Source organism: Salmo trutta, chromosome 3, assembly GCF_901001165.1.
Source record: "Salmo trutta chromosome 3, fSalTru1.1, whole genome shotgun sequence".
Classification (NCBI taxonomy): Eukaryota; Metazoa; Chordata; class Actinopteri; order Salmoniformes; family Salmonidae; genus Salmo; species Salmo trutta.
Window position 1 is genome coordinate 49,791,312 of NC_042959.1, and position 17,451 is coordinate 49,808,762.

At 42.2% G+C, this 17,451-nt stretch overlaps 1 protein-coding gene across 3 annotated transcripts in view; it reads right to left on the reverse strand.

Annotated features, from left to right (window-relative positions):
* The window catches only part of LOC115177052 (mannosyl-oligosaccharide 1,2-alpha-mannosidase IC-like), a 183,083-nt gene that overhangs the window by 90,699 nt on the left and 74,933 nt on the right, over positions 1-17,451 (reverse strand). The window lies entirely within an intron of this gene.

Genomic DNA, 17,451 nt, shown 5'->3' on the forward strand with positions numbered 1-17,451 from the left:
ACCTGAGTAATGTTTGCCTGGGCCAATTAAAATGGGTTGGAATAACCTGGCCAACCTGTTGATGGAGAGGACTCGTCAGCTGGAGAAATGAAAGCAGAGTCGTTCGGCATCATTAGTGTTGGCGAGGAGGATACCTCAGAGGGAGGAAGAGGGGGTGGAGTATGTCAGGGGGATAGTGTGTGTGTGTGTTGATGCATCCTACTTTATAAACATACTGCCCCAAAGAATAGACTGTATAGACTGCCTGTGGATTTGGAAATAAAATGAAATAATCATCTATTGTAATTATAGAGAGCTTTTTTGAATTGGTACTGCTTGTTGTGATATGGGATATACTGTGGGAAATCATTTACATCTGTAGAACATTAAGTTGTAGAGCATTTTCCAACAAACCAAACATTTTGTAAAGAGAGAAAAGTCTTTACACACTGTGTACATACAGTAGCAATGAATTAACAATTCACCAATTCACCAATAATTGGTTCGTTTAAAACCTCAGCAGGTGCACTCACCTTTAATTGCATGCACTCACCTGTAATTTCACAACAAATTGCAAAGGTCAAAAAGCTTTCATCTCTTTTATAACATGTGTTGAACTTCAAATCCTTAACTCATCCAACAACCTTTAAACACCAGCCAAACTCTCCTTTACTCACTCTGAGAACTCAATTCATTTCTTAAACTCCACCATTTCTCTCTCTCTTCTCTCACTTTCTCTCTGTTTGTAGTTTCAGGGAAGCCATGGGCTCTTGGCACAGTTATCCTGTTCCCCCCCCTCTCTCTGAAGTGTGGCCCAGACTGTAACAGTGGTTTGAAAGTTCCCCTACCCCCTCCGGCAGGATATACCAACACAAAGCATTAATTTCACACCTTTTATTTATTTATTCGTTCCCCCTTTCCTCTCCACATAGGGGGACAGAGGGGCAAACCACTATGCAGTATCTGCTCTCTAATCATGCTCTGTCTGGGCCACCGAGTCACACCTTTACCGCCCAATTACCAATGGATCCCTTTAGATACCTGAGCAGGCGACCAATGAATAACCTGTATGCACAGACACACTAGTGGTGGAGTGTGAAGAACAACGATTATAATTGGTTGAGGAGGGAGAATGTGTGTGCTAGGCCTATTAGTCAGGGCCCTTACTGTTGAAACTGTGTGGTGGTCACCACAGTAACAGAAAATACTTCTGCTGTGTTAACGGGTAGGGAGGGATCGAAAATGCTGTGAATGCTGTGAATGCTGTGAATGCTAGCTGTGAATAGGAACTGCGAGCTGCATTGTCAGTGTTGTTTCAAAGGGCAAAAGCCTAGATTGTATATCAGGGGATTTAACAGAACATAAACTAAGAAGACACAAAGTATTCCAGTCAAAACTCCACATAGAAAGTAGGTCTACACCGAGAATAAGGAGAGATACTGTATACAGTATACCACATAGAAAGTAGGTCTACACCGAGAATAAGGAGAGATACTGTATACAGTATACCACATAGAAAGTAGGTCTACACCGAGAATAAGGAGAGATACTGTATACAGTATACCATAGTTGTGGATATAAATTGATAATATAGTAGACTAAATAGAGGCAAGAACAGACTGATTGGTGGATGTATGATGGGGAAAACGCAAACACTCTGTGAGTATTCCATTGCACTCCGCATGGTACAATATTTAAAGCCGACTACTGGGATACGCAGTGGCCTATAGTTTTTTATTTATTTAACTAGGCAAGTCAGTTAAGAACAAATAATTTTTTTCAATGACAGCCTAGGAACAGTGGGTTAACTGCCTTGTTCAGGGGCAGAACGACAGATTTGTACCTTGTCAGCTCAGGGATTCAAACTTGCAACCTTTTGGTTACTAGCCCAACGCTCTAACCACTAGGCTACCCTGCCGCCAAGGATGGGATATAAATAGAACCAAAACTGAAAGAACCAAAAAGCTGTTCCTTAATGCGATCGTGAGCTTAAAGGCTTGAGGGAGTGACGGCTGGTGATTAAAGTGCCAAGCTGATTACTACACCCCACCGACCATGTCACGGACCATGTCACGGACCATGTCACGGACCATGTCACGGACCATGTCACGGACCATGTCACCGACTCAAATAGCCATGAAGACGTCATCATCTAGGTCAATGTGTCTTCGGCGTGACACACATAGCACGTCAGACGACTCGGACAAGACTGATCGGTTTACATAAACTCTGGGTCTGGGGCCAGTAGACGGGATGAGTCGTGGAAGGGAAAAACAGACATAAGAATGAGATATAAAGTTGTAGGCCTGGGTAAATCAACCCTTGACCTTTGACCCTAACTATTTCTTTCTACGATAGAGTACAGTACAATCCCTTTTAATCCCCCTGCTTCGTCATACATTTTGCTACCAGTTTTTCATTATCTCGACTGTGTAATCCCTATGGCGAGGGGCTTGTTGATGCGCTCATGTTCAGTACAGTGGGGTTTTATTTGTTTGTTTTAATCCAAGGATGGGGAGAGGGGTAGTCTGTGGTGGTGAGGTTTAATAGAAATGAATTCTTCCCCCAGTCCTAAATATAGTTACTGTATGTCCTCACAGTGGAGCTAAAAGATATATTTGCATGGCTCAGAACAGTGTAGTTGTCACAGTAGGGACAGGCAACACAGCGAGACCATGACGAGCATCGTCAGCTGAAGATGAGCTTCAACTGGATCGCTGTCAATCCTTGAAGTGATGACGCAACATACTCCCTGCCATCTCAATCAGCTAGCACAATCGGCTAACACACTTGGCTGATACACACTTCTACTGTGAAGCAATTCATGTTGGGATTTTTTATTTTTTTTACTTAGTTCGCTCGCTATTCCTATTTCTACTGGCTCTCGGCTAGCTCACTTTGTACCTCTTTCTGCTAGCTCTTGGCTGGCTCACTTGGTACCTCTTTCTGCTAGCTCTAGGCTGGCTCACTGGCTGGCTCTTTCTGCTAGCTCTAGGCTGCCTCACTGGCTGGCTCTTTCTGCTAGCTCTAGGCTGCCTCACTGGCTGGCTCTAGGCTGCCTCACTGGCTGGCTCTTTCTGCTAGCTCTAGGCTGCCTCACTGGCTGGCTCTTTCTGCTAGCTCTACGGTAGCTCATTCTGTAATCGGTACCTATTCCTACCAGCTCTCGGCTAGCTCACTCGGCTAGCTACTTTTTCTAGCACACCCCACTAGCTAGTTTCCTCCGCTCCCTCTGATATCCATGCAGGTCTGTGGACCCCAGCTGAGTCTCCAGAAAGGAGACTTGTGGAGCTGTACTAGAGGCTGGAGCAGTGCATAGGAACCTGTAGGGGCCCGTAGGCTCCAGGCTGTTGCATTTGCTCCAGTGCCAGCAGCAGCAGAGCAGTGCAGCCAGGTCTGCCATCATCCAGCGCAAGGAGAAACCTGTACTGACAGGCAGTCTCCTCCCACAGCGTACAGTCAGAGACTAGCTGTGGAGCTAATCTCTCCTTAATGTACATACTATCACTGAACACTACTGTACCTCTTACATACTGGTATCACCTACAGTTACAGTGTACAATGTTTACCTGTTGCACCCCTGCACCTAATACAGGAAGCAGTAAAAATATCACTGTATAAGACTTGGATAATGTTTCGATAAACATCATAAACATCACACGCCGTCATTGTAAATAAGAATTTGTTCTTAACTGACTTGCCTAGTTAAATAAAGGTAAAAAAAATGTATATATATATATATATATATATATATATATATATATATATATATATATATATATATATATATATATATATATATATATATATATACACACACTCCTCAAAAACATTAAGGGACCACTTAAACAACACATCCTAGATCTGAATGAAAGAAATAATCTTATTAAATACTTTTTTCTTTACATAGTTGAATGTGTTGACAACAAATTCACACAAAAATAATCAATGGAAATCAAATTTATCAACCCATGGAGGTCTGGATTTGGAGTCACGCTCAAAATTAAGGTGGAAAACCACACTACAGGCTGATCCAACTTTGATGTAATGTCCTTAAAACAAGTCAAAATGAGGCTCAGTAGTGTGTGTGGCCTTCACGTGCCTGTATGACCTCCCTACAACGCCTGGGCATGCTCCTGATGAGGTGGCGGATGGTCTCCTGAGGGATCTCCTCTCAGACCTGGACTAAAGCATCCGCCAACTCTTGGGCAGTCTGTGGTGCAACGTGGCGTTGGTGGATGGAGCGAGACATGATGTCCCAGATGTGCTCAATTGGATTCAGGTCTGGGGAACGGGCGGGCCAGTCCATAGCATCAATGCCTTCCTCTTGCAGGAACTGCTGACACACTCCAGCCACATGAGGTCTAGCATTGTCTTGCATTAGGAGGAACCCAGGGCCAACCGCACCAGCATATGGTCTCACAAGGGGTCTGAAGATCTCATCTCGGTACCTAATGGCAGTCAGGCTACCTCTGGCGAGCACATGGAGGGCTGTGCGGCCCCCCAAAGAAATGCCACCCCACACCATGACTGACCCACCGCCAAACCGATCATGCTGGAGGATGTTGCAGGCAGCAGAACGTTCTCCACGGTGTCTCCAGACTCTGTCACGTCTGTCACGTGCTCAGTGTGAACCTGCTTTCATCTTTGAAGAGCACAGGCGCCAGTGGCGAATTTGCCAATCTTGGTGTTCTCTGGCAAATGCCAAACGTCCTGCACGGTGTTGGGCTGTAAGCACAACCCCCACCTGTGGACGTCGGGCCCTCATACCACCCTCATGGAGTCTGTTTCTGACCGTTTGAGCAGACACATGCACATTTGTGGCCTGCTGGAGGTCATTTTGCAGGGCTCTGGCAGTGCTCCTCCTGCTCCTCCTTGCACAAAGGCGGAGGTAGCGGTCCTGCTGCTGGGTTGTTGCCCTCCTACGGCCTCCTCCACGTCTCCTGATGTACTGGCCTGTCTCCTGGTAGCGCCTCCATGCTCTGGACACTACGCTGACAGACACAGCAAACCTTCTTGCCACAGCTCGCATTGATGTGCCATCCTGGATGAGCTGCACTACCTGAGCCACTTGTGTGGGTTGTAGACTCCATCTCATGCTACCACTAGAGTGAAAGCACCGCCAGCATTCAAAAGTGACCAAAACATCAGCCAGGAAGCATAGGAACTGAGAAGTGGTCTGTGGTCTCCACCTGCAGAACCATTCCTTTATTGGGGGTGTCTTGCTTATTGCCTATAATATCCACCTGTTGTCTACCATTTGCACAACAGCATGTGAAATTTATTGTCAATCAGTGTTGCTTCCTAAGTGGTCAGTTTGATTTCACAGAAGTGTGATTGACTTGGAGTTACATTGTGTTGTTTAAGTGTTCCCTTTATTTTTTGAGCAGTATATATATCATGATCTACTATATGTGGCATTTTTACAAAACGTGGAACGCCAAAGCTGTATTATCTCATACACAGAGAAACAGTAAGCTTTCAGAATATACATGTTTCCTGACACAGATTTCCCTCTTGGAATGTACGCAAGATTTGCTAATCAGACGAGAGAAGCAGGTGGCAACTTCCATTCAATAGATGGTCCCTTGGCAATAACACATTAAATAATAAGACGCTGCACTCCAAACTGTGAAATCTGAATTCATGCATTAATTGCTGTATATACAGTGCATTCGGAAAGTATTCAGACCTCTTGACTTTTTCCACATTTTGTTACGTTACAGCCTTATTCTAAAATGGATTAAATTAGATTTTTTTCTTCTCATCAATCTACACACAATACCCCATAATGACAAAGCAAAAACAGGTATTTAGAAATGTTATTCCTACAGCTCTAGGAATAGTCTTGGTGGTTCCAAACTTCTTCCATTTAAGAATGATGGAGGCCACTGAGTTCTTGGGGACCTTCAATGCTGTAGACATTTTTTGGTACCCTTCCCCAGATCTGTGCCTCGACACAATCCTGTCTCGGAGCTATACGGACAATTCCTTCGACCTTATGGCTTGGTTTTTGCTCTGACATACACTGTCAACTATGGGACCTTATATTGACAGGTGTGTCTTGTCCTAATATCTATATATTTCTCGTCCTAATATTTATATATTTCTTTATTCTCGTCCTAATATTTTAATTGATATATTTCTTAATTCCATTCTTTTACTTTTAGATGTGTGTATTGTTGTGAATTGTTAGATACTACTGCACTGTTGGAGCTAGGAACACAAGCATTTCGCTACACCCGCAATAACATCTGCTAAATATGTGTACGTGGCCAATAAAATTTGATTTGATTTGGGTAAAAAATAAATGTCATCCATTTTAGAATAAGGCTATAAAGTAACAAAGTGTTGAAAAAGTCAAGGGGTCTGAATACTTTCCAAATGCACCATATATAATAAAAACTCCACTTTGTCCATGACAGCCAATAGAAGCTCATCATAACACAACCCTTCTTACATGTGTCTCTTAGGGAAAATCTTCTCCATATGCTAGAAGCTAAGTCTTCCTATTCCCTGAGACCTAGCAAAGAAAACATTGTGTTGTGTAGAATGTCTGCCTCTAAGAAGACAACTACTGTACATTCCCTTAGAAAATACAGTAGGTAGAATAATGAGAGCTATACATATGTACTGCATCTCATAACTGGTGTTTGTTTAATAACCTATACAGGATCGGTTTTCCCCCCGCGGGACGGTTGAGCTAATGTAGCCTAATGTGATTAGCATGAGGTTGTAAGTAACCAGAACATTTCCCAGGACATATCTGATGTGGGCAGAAAGCTTATATTCTTATTAATCTAACCGCATTGTCCAATTTACAGTTAAAGAATGCCATGCTATTGTTTGAGGAGAGTGCACAGTTATGAACTTGAAAATGTATTAATAATCCAATTAGGCACATTTGGGCAGCCTTGATTCAACATTTTGAACATAAATGCAATGGTTCATTGGATCAGTCTAAAACTTTGCACATACACTGCTGCCCTCTAGTGGCCAAAATGTAAATTGTGCCTAGATTCCTAAGTCATATATTGGCCTTTCTCTTGCATTTCAAAGATGAAACATATATTTTTTTCTTTCAATTATCTTTTACCAAATCTAATGTGTTATATTCTCTTACATTCATTTCACATTTCCACAAATGGTATCAAGAATATGCATATCCTTGCTTCAGGTCCTGAGCTACAGGCAATTAGATTTGGGTATGTCCTTTTAGGCAAAAATTGAAGAAAAGGTTCCGATCCTTAATTAAGAGGTTTCAATGGTGGGAAAAGCATCACATTTGAATGACACTGTATGTGTGAAAGATACAGTATGCCCATCCCCCAGCGCACACAAGACTATAATTATGATGCTTTGTGTCTTGCCGGAGAGAACGATGGAAACCTTATTGGTTCAACATCAGATCTGTGAGATTGAAAGGAGGGTTGAGACTGGGTCTCCAGGGTGAGAGAAGTGACAGGGGAGGGGGGTTGGGAAAGTGACTTGTCACCTGGGGCTCTGTCTCTATGGAGATATAGAGTAGATGATATCTTCCACGCTGTATGTCACCCATAACAGTGCCTGTGGGATGAGGGGGAAGTAAGCGGGGGGTGAGGCGGGTGTGAACGGGTGGGGTTGACCCTTCACTCTGCTTGTATCTATTATTTGACAGTCAGAGTAGAGGCGTCATTTGCCTAGCCCTTCATTTAACCCTGACAAAAAGGTCCTCCCACCTTATTTACCCCTCCCTACCGGCACCTTTACCGAATGCACACTACCCCTGAGACCAGATGCACACTGGGACATAATTGGAGAGTGGGAAAGAACCTGTGTGCTCTCTGTACAGTTGGGATGGCGGTGGATAGAATGGCAATAACGTTAGGGTGCTTCCCAGTTCAACGCCTTTAAGAAAAGAATTCTCCGGATAACAGAAAAGGGAGGACAATGATGGGGCTCCAAGGTGGACTTGACACTCGGAACCATGGTGCCAGTGTGTGTCTCCTGTATGGTTTTATTCACAGTGACGGTATCTATACAGACTGGCACTCTCTAAAGATGCCTTCAGAATCTTAGGCCTCTGTATGTCTCATAGTTTTCTCTCCTACTCACGTCATAATAATTCACCCTGGCTAGCAGAAATTCTTATCCATCAGAGGGAAGGGATCGAGGGGATCCACGGACCCCCAACTGATCTGTAAAAGGTTTCCACTCTGATCCCACCTCTGTGGAAGAGGAGGGAAGAGGACTCTTAAATAATAAATACCCTCAACTTCATCACCTGGGGGCATCGATCGGCTTCCATTGAGCTTCCACATGGCCTTCTCCGTGCTCCATGCTGCTTTTACGACGATTGAAGTGCTTGTGGGTTTTTCCGATAAACGCCTCTGGTTTAAATGGTACCTGGGTGTGCTGTGCGCAAAAGGTCAAGGGGTATTTGGTATTTATTAAGATCCCCATTAGCCGCTGCAAAAGCATCAGTTACTCTTCCTGGGGTCCACATCAGGGCCGAGGGGTAGTCCCGTGTCGCATTCTGGGAAGGCTGGTGTTTTTTAATTGCATCTCATGGGAGGAGAGAAAATAAGAAAAGAGGAGGAGGGGCGGCAGAGGTGTAGAGACTACCGAGGGGGGATGAAACAAGGGAAATAAAAATATATTTTGCGAAAGGACACAGCGATAAGATAAAGGGCAAGAGGAAATTGCAAAGGGGAGCGAGGAGAGAGTGGGGCGTTCCGTCTCTTTGTGTTGGGGAGAGAGAGAACTGCCAAAACACTGCCTGTAGACAATCCAATTACTAGCCATAAGAGATGCATTGTTTAAGGATGGGACAACTATTGGAGGACAATATTGTGCTCCACAGGGAAAAGAGATGCTGTGACTGCTAATGTCATGTTCTTTTCTCCTGTACTATTAGGACCACTATGTTCTCCTCAGCATCTGGCTGCGTTGGGTTTTGCTCTGTATGATACAGTGTGTGCTTAAGTTAGTGATCCACATACTCTAAAGCCGCAGTAATGACATCGCTCACAGTGGATGAACATCCCTTTAAGCCCCTATTAAGGCTTGGGGATGGTTCGCCTCGCATTAGTGAGCATGAAGAGGAAGTGATACCGTCACCATTTAATGAGATACAGGAATGACTTGCATCATTTTCTGATCAATCCACAACAATAAAGCTCAGGGTCGGAAGCTGGCAAAATACGCAGAGGTTAAAAAAGAAGCCTTACCTTTTCTAAGAAAAATGAGAGTCATGGTGCAGAAAATAAAGAAAGCATCAACTCATCAAGACATTGACAAGTTGCTGTACACAGTAGGTCTATGTGTGACAATCTAGAAAACTGGGACATAATCTTGGTTAGCATTTCCATCACCGTTTTTTTGTCTCAGTAAGCAGAGACACAAAGGAAGGATTTACTCGTGGGTTTATGTGGCAGTGTTGGCCTGAAGCAACGGTCTGTTTATGAGCAGTTTACAGAGAGCTTTCAGCCGACCGTTCCTGGAGCTTCCCGCCTAATCCTATTCCTTACAGCAGCCGGAGATCTCGAAGGGTGTTTGAAAGTCAGCCCATGTTTTCTTTCTTCCATTTATTCTTCTCTCTTCGGTGATGATGAGGGGGGCGGGGGGGGGGGGGAGAGGTGAAAGAAGGCCAAGGTTTCCAAGGACACATAATGGGCAGACGGGGTTGACATGAAAAATATCCTCTCCTCTTTAGCGGCTGCTTCCCAGCCAAGTACAAAGGCAAGGAAATAGCCCTGGAGTCAAAGAGCCCAAGCCTGGATTGTTATTCACAATGGAGTGGTACTGAATTGATACCTTTCTTTTTTTATTGGGAGGGTTTGAAGCTTTGCTTGTTTGACCTAGAGGTTGAACAAAATTAACAATCAACTTGTCCTCTAAAATTTGGTTTGAGTGATTTGGACACTGAATGATACGGTATTAGGAGTCTTGGGGAGCGAGGGAGAACGGCAACGACAACCACGAGAGTAGGCTATACTTCCGTCTTTAAAAATTCTGGGAATCACTGCCTGGGTGAAATCAAGTGAATGCTAAAAGGCTGTGTTCAATAAACGTTAAAGAGTAAACTCATACACCTTAACGTGATACTAGGTACATGAAGCTAAAAGTATACTATTAAAAATAAGAAAGACTCCAGCACAACGGTATTCTTTGATGATTCCCACCAAAATATGGATCTGTTTTTCTTCTTTTTAACTGTATTCAATAAACTAGAAGGTAAATAATAATACTGCCTGACCCAGGGTTTCCCAAACCCAGGGTCCCCTTTGCTAGTGTTTGTTTGCACTGCTCTTTGCTATGTTTCTTCCGGTGCTAATCTGTGGGATTGAGAGTCGTTCCAGTACATCACTTTCACCTCCTGTTCTTCCTTTTACATCGTCCTCTAGCTCAAGTTCTAGCTCTGTTCAAAGACAGGGAACACCTGCTGTTTGATGCTTGCTTCGAATCAGCCTCACAGATAATATGCACGCTTGAAGAAGAATGTCACAAGATTATTTTTAGTTTAAACACTCATAAAACTAGGGCACCAGCGAGAGCTCCCGAGCCAAACTCTCAAAATTATTCAACGGGCTTAAGTGTTTTCTCTGGCAATTCTCTAAATATTAACAAGTGTCCCTGCATGACTTTATGTTACCCTCCCTACTCAGAAAGTTTCTCTCCATATCTATACATATACAAGTATTTTCCTAGCTGCAAGCCTTGGATGTTATGACACTCCTGAAGCCTTCTCATCATCCTTTACTCCAGGCGATCTGCTTCTTCTCTCAGAAGGCAGTGACAGTTGCTGCACATGTCCTTGCCGACTCTCCTGTCCATCAGTCATCCCCCTGTAATGATGTGTGTTGGCTGAGGCACAACGCTCAAGCACCGATTCAGACTACAGAAATCTTCTGTCTGCCAGCCAGGGAAGCCTTAACTACCTGTCCAGTTAAATGAGCAATTCAAGCTGACCTAAGATAATCACTGCACAGTGTGTGTGTGTGTGTGTGTGTGTGTGTGTGTGTGTGTGTGTGTGTGTGTGTGTGTGTGTGTGTGTGTGTGTGTGTGTACGCGAGAGAGAGAGAGAGAGAGAAAGAAATAAAGAGGGAGAGAAAGGGAATTGAAATTGAGAGAGAGAGAAAGAAAGACACATATTTCCCTCAGATTACACAGATCCACAAAGAATTTGAAAACAAACCCAATTTTGATTAACTCCCAATATCTACTGGGTGAAATACCACAGTGTGCAATCACAGCAGCAATATTTGTGACCTGTTGCCACAAGAAATGGGCAACCAGTGAAGAAGTGTAAATAAAACCCATATTTATGTTTATTTAGTTCTCTTTTGTACTTTAACCATTTGCACATCGTTACAACACTGTATATATACACATAATATGACACTTGAAATGTCTTTATTCCTTTGGAACTTCTGTGAGTGTAATGTTTACTGGTCATTTTTATTGTTTATTTCACTTAAGTTTTTTGTTTATTATCTACTTCACTTGCTTTGGCAATGTTAACGTGTGTTTCCCATGCCAATAAAGCCCCTTGAATTGGATTTAATTGAGAGAGAGAGAGAGAGAGAGAAAGAGAGAAAGAGCGAGAGAGAGAGAAAGAGAGAACAACAAGTGTAGACCTTACCGTGAAATGGTTACTTACAAGCCCTTTACCAACAGTGTAGTTCAAGAAGAGTTAAGAAAATATTTACCAAATAAACTAAAGAGAAAAAAAAGAAAAAGTAGATAAAAACCGGATAAAAAACAGATTAAAAACATACCCGATTTAAACTGGTTACTACTCTTGCCCAGAAACGAGAATATGCATATTATTAGTAGATTTGGATAGAAAACACTCTGAAGTTTCTAAAACTGTTTGAATGGTGTCTCTAAGTATAACAGAACTCATATGGCAGGCAAAAACCTGAGAAGATTCCATACAGGAAGTGCCCTGTCTGACAATTTGTTCTCCTTCATTGCCAATGGAACACACAGTGACAAAGGATTAATTTTGCACTTCCTATGGCTTCCACTAGATGTCAACAGTCTTTATAAAGTTGTTTGAAGCGTCTATGATGAACAGAGACCAGATGAGAAGGAAGGGAAGTTGATGTCCCTGGGATGTCGTCACTTCATTATTGCGCGTTCATGCGCGTTCATGTGAGATGAGACCTTGTATTCCAAACGTTTTTCAAGACACAGGAAAGGTCCGGTTGAAATATTACTGATGTTTCACGTTAAAAATGGCCCTAAAGATTGATGCTAAACAACATTTGACATGTTTGAACGAACGTAAATAGATATATTTTTTTTAACTTTTCGTCGTGACTTTTCCCTCCTGCGCCCTACATTTTGAGTAGCCTACTGAACGCGCTAACAACACGGAACAACATGGAGTTATTTGGACATAAATTATGAACTTCATCGAAAAAAACAACATTTGTTGTGGACCTGGGATTTCTGGAAGTGCCTTCTGATGAAGATTATTAAAGGTAAGGGAGTATTTCTAATGTTATTTATGATTTTAGATGATTCCAACATGGTGGCTATCTGTATTGCGTAGTGTATTTTTCTGAGCAGAGTACCCAGATTATTGCAAAGTGTGCTTTCCCAGTAAAGTTATTTTGAAATCTGTCAATGCGGTTGCATTCAGGAGATGTTAATCTATAATTCTTTGAATAACAGTTTAATACTTTAACCACGTTTTATAATGAGTATTTTTTGTAAATTCACTGGCAGTTTTGGGGGAGACACATTTTCTCAACGACACGCGCCGATGTAAAATGCTGTTTTTGGATATAAATATGAACTTGATAGAACAAAAAATGCATGTATTGTCATAACATAATGTCCTAGGAGTGTCATCTGATGAAGATTGTCAAAGGTTAGTGCATCATTTTAGCTGGTTTTCTGCTTTTGGTGACGCCTGTCTTTGAATTGAAAATGGCTGTGTGTAGTTTTTTGGCTATGTACTATCCTAACATAATCTAACTTTATGCTTTCGCCGTAAAGCCTCTTTGAAATCGGACAATGTGGTTCGATTAAGGAGATGTTTATCTTTCAAATGGTGTAAAATAGTTGATTGTTTGAGAAATTGAAATTATTTGATTTTTGCTGTTTTGAATTTCGCGCCATGCTAGCAATCCCGTCAGTGGGATTCTATCCCCAAGAGGGGATATGAAATTATGAAATTATGAAAACATTCCACCAATTAGGCCACTAGAGGGCACTTTGGTCATTCGACTGCAGGAAAGGGTTAACTTATTTGTAACCCTAACCCCTAAGCCTAACCCTAACCCTAACCCCTAAGCCTAAAATAGCCTTTTTCCTTGTGGGGACCAGTGAAATCCACACACTTGTCGGAATTTTCCTTGTTTTACTATCCTTGTGAGGACTTCTGGTCCCCAAGGACAGTAAAACCAAACACACACACACACACACACACACACACACACACACACAAGCTAATCTGCCAGTGTGACGCATTATGTCTCTCCTTTACCAGTCAAAGGCATTACATGAAGAACAACATGTCTCATACCACATTAAAGATTAAACCAACCTTCCATACTATCATAGGGATTTCAATTCCATAACAGATCCAGTTTCAATGTGTCATGATTCAGTATGTCAACATCATTCCTCGATTGCACTTGGCATATCAACAGCACTCATTTCATTTCTCTAAGCATCCGGCCATGACACATTTAGAAGACTTGTTGTCCAATTAGCCTTGTCTGTGTAAATAGAAAGCTGAGTAAATAGATGTCTGTCAAATATAACAAAACTAACCAAGAACCATCTGAGGCTCAGAGACCAAATGAAACGTAATAGCCAATAAAGATGGTTGGCTGTCGATCTAGGCTGTCGATCTAGGCTGTCGACCTAGGCTGTCGATCTCGGGGGGGGGGGGGATCGACAGCCTAGGTCGACAGCCTAGATCGGCTGTACCAAGCTAACATAAGAACATGTTTTAAGATGATAATGCCATGGATAATTTAGCTATTTGATTTTGAATTTTAGGACCCCTTTACGTATAAAAAAATAAAATAAATAAACACATTGAATAACATATTCATAAATGGCAGAAAAGAATGTCAAATGTATCATACGAAATAAGGTTTTGAAGTGTCTGTCCTATATCTAGGACATATAAGAAAGCTCGTGAAATATTTTTTTTTACATTTTCTACACAACCACTTATTTTTGTTGCCACAAAACTACCTTCATACTTCCATGAATGTGTATGGGTTACCTTCAGACAAGTCTCATGACACTTGTAAAACAGATAACACCATTGTGTTTGTGAGAGTCTCATCTTTCCATAGAGTGATCATATTAGTTTTTAGGCCAAACCGTTCGGCCGCTACAGACATTTTCGTGAGAAGACCGATTTTCAGAACATCTCCGGGTCTGACAAATAGAGCTGTAGCTCTTCCACTTTCATGCAGTGGATTGAGTTGCAGCCTATGCAACAACAAAAAAACAGATACACTATACATGCAAAAGACTGTGGAGAGCCCTTCAAATGAGTGGATTTGTCTATTACCAGCCACACCCATTGCTGACAGGAGTATAAAATCTTTGGTCGGGAGCTTGATGAAATGGGTTTCCATGGCCGAGCAGCCGCACACAAGCCTAAGATCACCATGCATAATGCCAAGCATCGGCTGGAGTGGTGTAAAGCGCCACCATTGGACTCTGAAGCAGTCTCTGGAGTGATGAATCATGCTTCACCATCTGGCAGCCCGACAGATTAATCTGAGTTTGGCGGATGCCAGGAGAATGCCACCTGCCCCAATGCATAGTGCCAACTGTATTGCTTGGTGGAGAAGGAATAATGGTCTGGGGCTGTTTTTCATGGTCGGGCTTGGCCCCTTAGTTCCATTGAAGGGAAATCTTAATGCTACAGCATACAATAACATTCTAGACGATTCTGTGCTTCCAACTTTGTGGCAACAGTTTGGGGAAGGCCATTTCCTGTTTCAGCATGACAATGCCCCTGTGCACAAAGGTAGATCCATACAGAAATGGTTTGTCGAGATTGGTGTGGAAGAACTTGACTGGCCTGCACAGAGCCCTGACATCAACCCCATCGAACACCTTTGGTAATGAATTGGAACGCTGACTGCGAGCCAGGTCTAATCGCCCATCACCAGTGCCCTACATCACTAATTCTCTTGTGGCAGCAGCAATGTTCCAACATCTAGTGGCAAGCCTTCCCAGAAGAGTCAATAGACTCTCGAGGATTAATCAGCAGGTCTAAGTAAACAGTGATTTAAGCTCGTACAACTACGACAACTGCTTCAGCATTCAACAATGTGATATATGACATTCGATTCAACTTGACTTTTTTTTTACATTAGAGCAACCTATGATACAACTAGGAGTTAGAGATTGTGCTGCCACTTATCCTTCCCTATATTTCAAACTGAGCCTTAGAACAACATAAAATTGTGTATAATAAGTGTATAATAATCATAAAATCACTTGTTCTTGCCTGGTTCCTGTCATAGGCCACTTTGTGTAAAGTGTTACCTACTTATTATTCTGAAAGTTACAGCAAATATGTGTGGGTCTTGGAAAAAAATGTTAACAAGGAATTATAATGATGAAATGCTTTTAAAAAGTTGTAAATGAGATGTAGTTGGTCAGAACAAATCAATGTACTGTAAACTCCCACGTGAAGTGCACTCCCACACACAAACACAAGAGCCTTCAGCATTTACTCTAGAGTTCTGCTGTGCCATTACTCGCCCACAACTTTGTGAAAAATGTGAGAATGAACTTGCGCTTCATATTTTTGAGTAAATTCCTCAGTATTCTCTCCCTGTAGTCGTCCAGCAGTACTACAACCTTCTCATGGGCAAAGAGGGAAATGCACGATGTCTTAAACCGTGACTCCTAAAGAGAGAATGGAAACAGAGAAGAAACAGGAGGATGCGGAGAACGAGGATGGAGAGAGAAGAGAGGCAAGCAGCAGATGTGTTCTACCTCTCGTTCAGGGGCTTTGAGTCTGGAGTGAGAGCGAGCAGGAGGGATGTTCCAGTGACTTTCAGCATATTTATAACATGCTCGTGACAAGTAGGCTAACTGACGATCCAATCCTCACCCCATCTCTGTTTAGTCATGGGATTAAATTAAAGAACACAGCATCCAATTTCACACCTGGCTTCCTCCAACGTAGCACTCCTCCAGCACAGTGTGACAGTCACCCACAGCACAACCTCTCGCCTCTCTTCCCTTCCCGCATGTTCGTCAGTATTCGCAAACGGGGCGTGGAGAGAGAGAACCATGTCAGATTTCCAACGGAATGGAAGTTCATTTGCTTAGTGGGATTAGCGATATTGGGAGGAAGTAGTAAGCCGATCTCTTTCCCCAGAGACTTGAAAGAATAGAGACAATTTTGAGAGACAAATTTACTGATTACTGATTTCGATAAGCTATCTTCTCTGCGTATATATCTGGCTGATCCGTATAGGGGATATTTATTTCACAGAGGCTAATTACGTTACTCAGATAAAGGAAGCAATTAAATGATAAACACCAGTAGGAATTTGGTGACCTCTAACCTCTAATAGCTGCTGTCTGTGTTATTTCCACATTTCAGTGCATAATGGCATCTTAAGTGGTACTGTGTAATTAGGTTGCGCAAAAATGTCAATAGTATTTAGAAGATGTAAGATCTTCCCATGTGTTAGGTCTACAAAGCTGCTTTAAAATAGAATGTACAGATATTTCTTTAAAGGACCTTTCAGGCAGCTACCGTAAAGGTTCTTTACCAGAATGATCATAATGATAAGCCATACACAGATGGTTACTTACAGATGTGAAATCTTAATTTGAGTCATTTTGCTACTGGAGGAAAATAATCCTGCAGCAAAAGGAAATGTGAATTATTATGTGGATTGAGATGAATTGACATTTTAGCAAGGGTTGATACATTTTTCATAAGGGAAAATCAAGTTTGAACTTTCAAAATGGAAATTAATAACTTTAGAAGCCTTTTAAAACCTCAAATACACCACAAGTTTTAAATGTCCTACAGGCTGGTCAAATTAAAATCCTACATCTGTAGGGCTATGAAATAGCAACCAGATATCATTCAAAGGTTGAATAAGGTCCCTTTTTGTAGGTCTTAATTCCAACACATGGGGAAGAGAGAAGGCTGAGTTATCACTCTATTTGCATAATGCATGACATTTACATGAATACTACAGTACAGTCACATTTACATGCATTTTCTATTTGGAAGACACATTATCGTATTACTACTACACGATGAGAGAGAAAGAAGAGATGCCATCAAACCTCGGAGAGAAAGGTTAGCATCGTCTCACATAATGGCCTCAATACTCCACAATCCAAGTAGACGGGATGTGGAGGAACTCAGGCGCGTCAGACAGACAGACTTTTATTAAGAGCTTTATCACAGGATATCAGACGTGTGTGTGTGTGTTTGTGTGTATGCGTGTCATTAGGGACCTGAGGAAC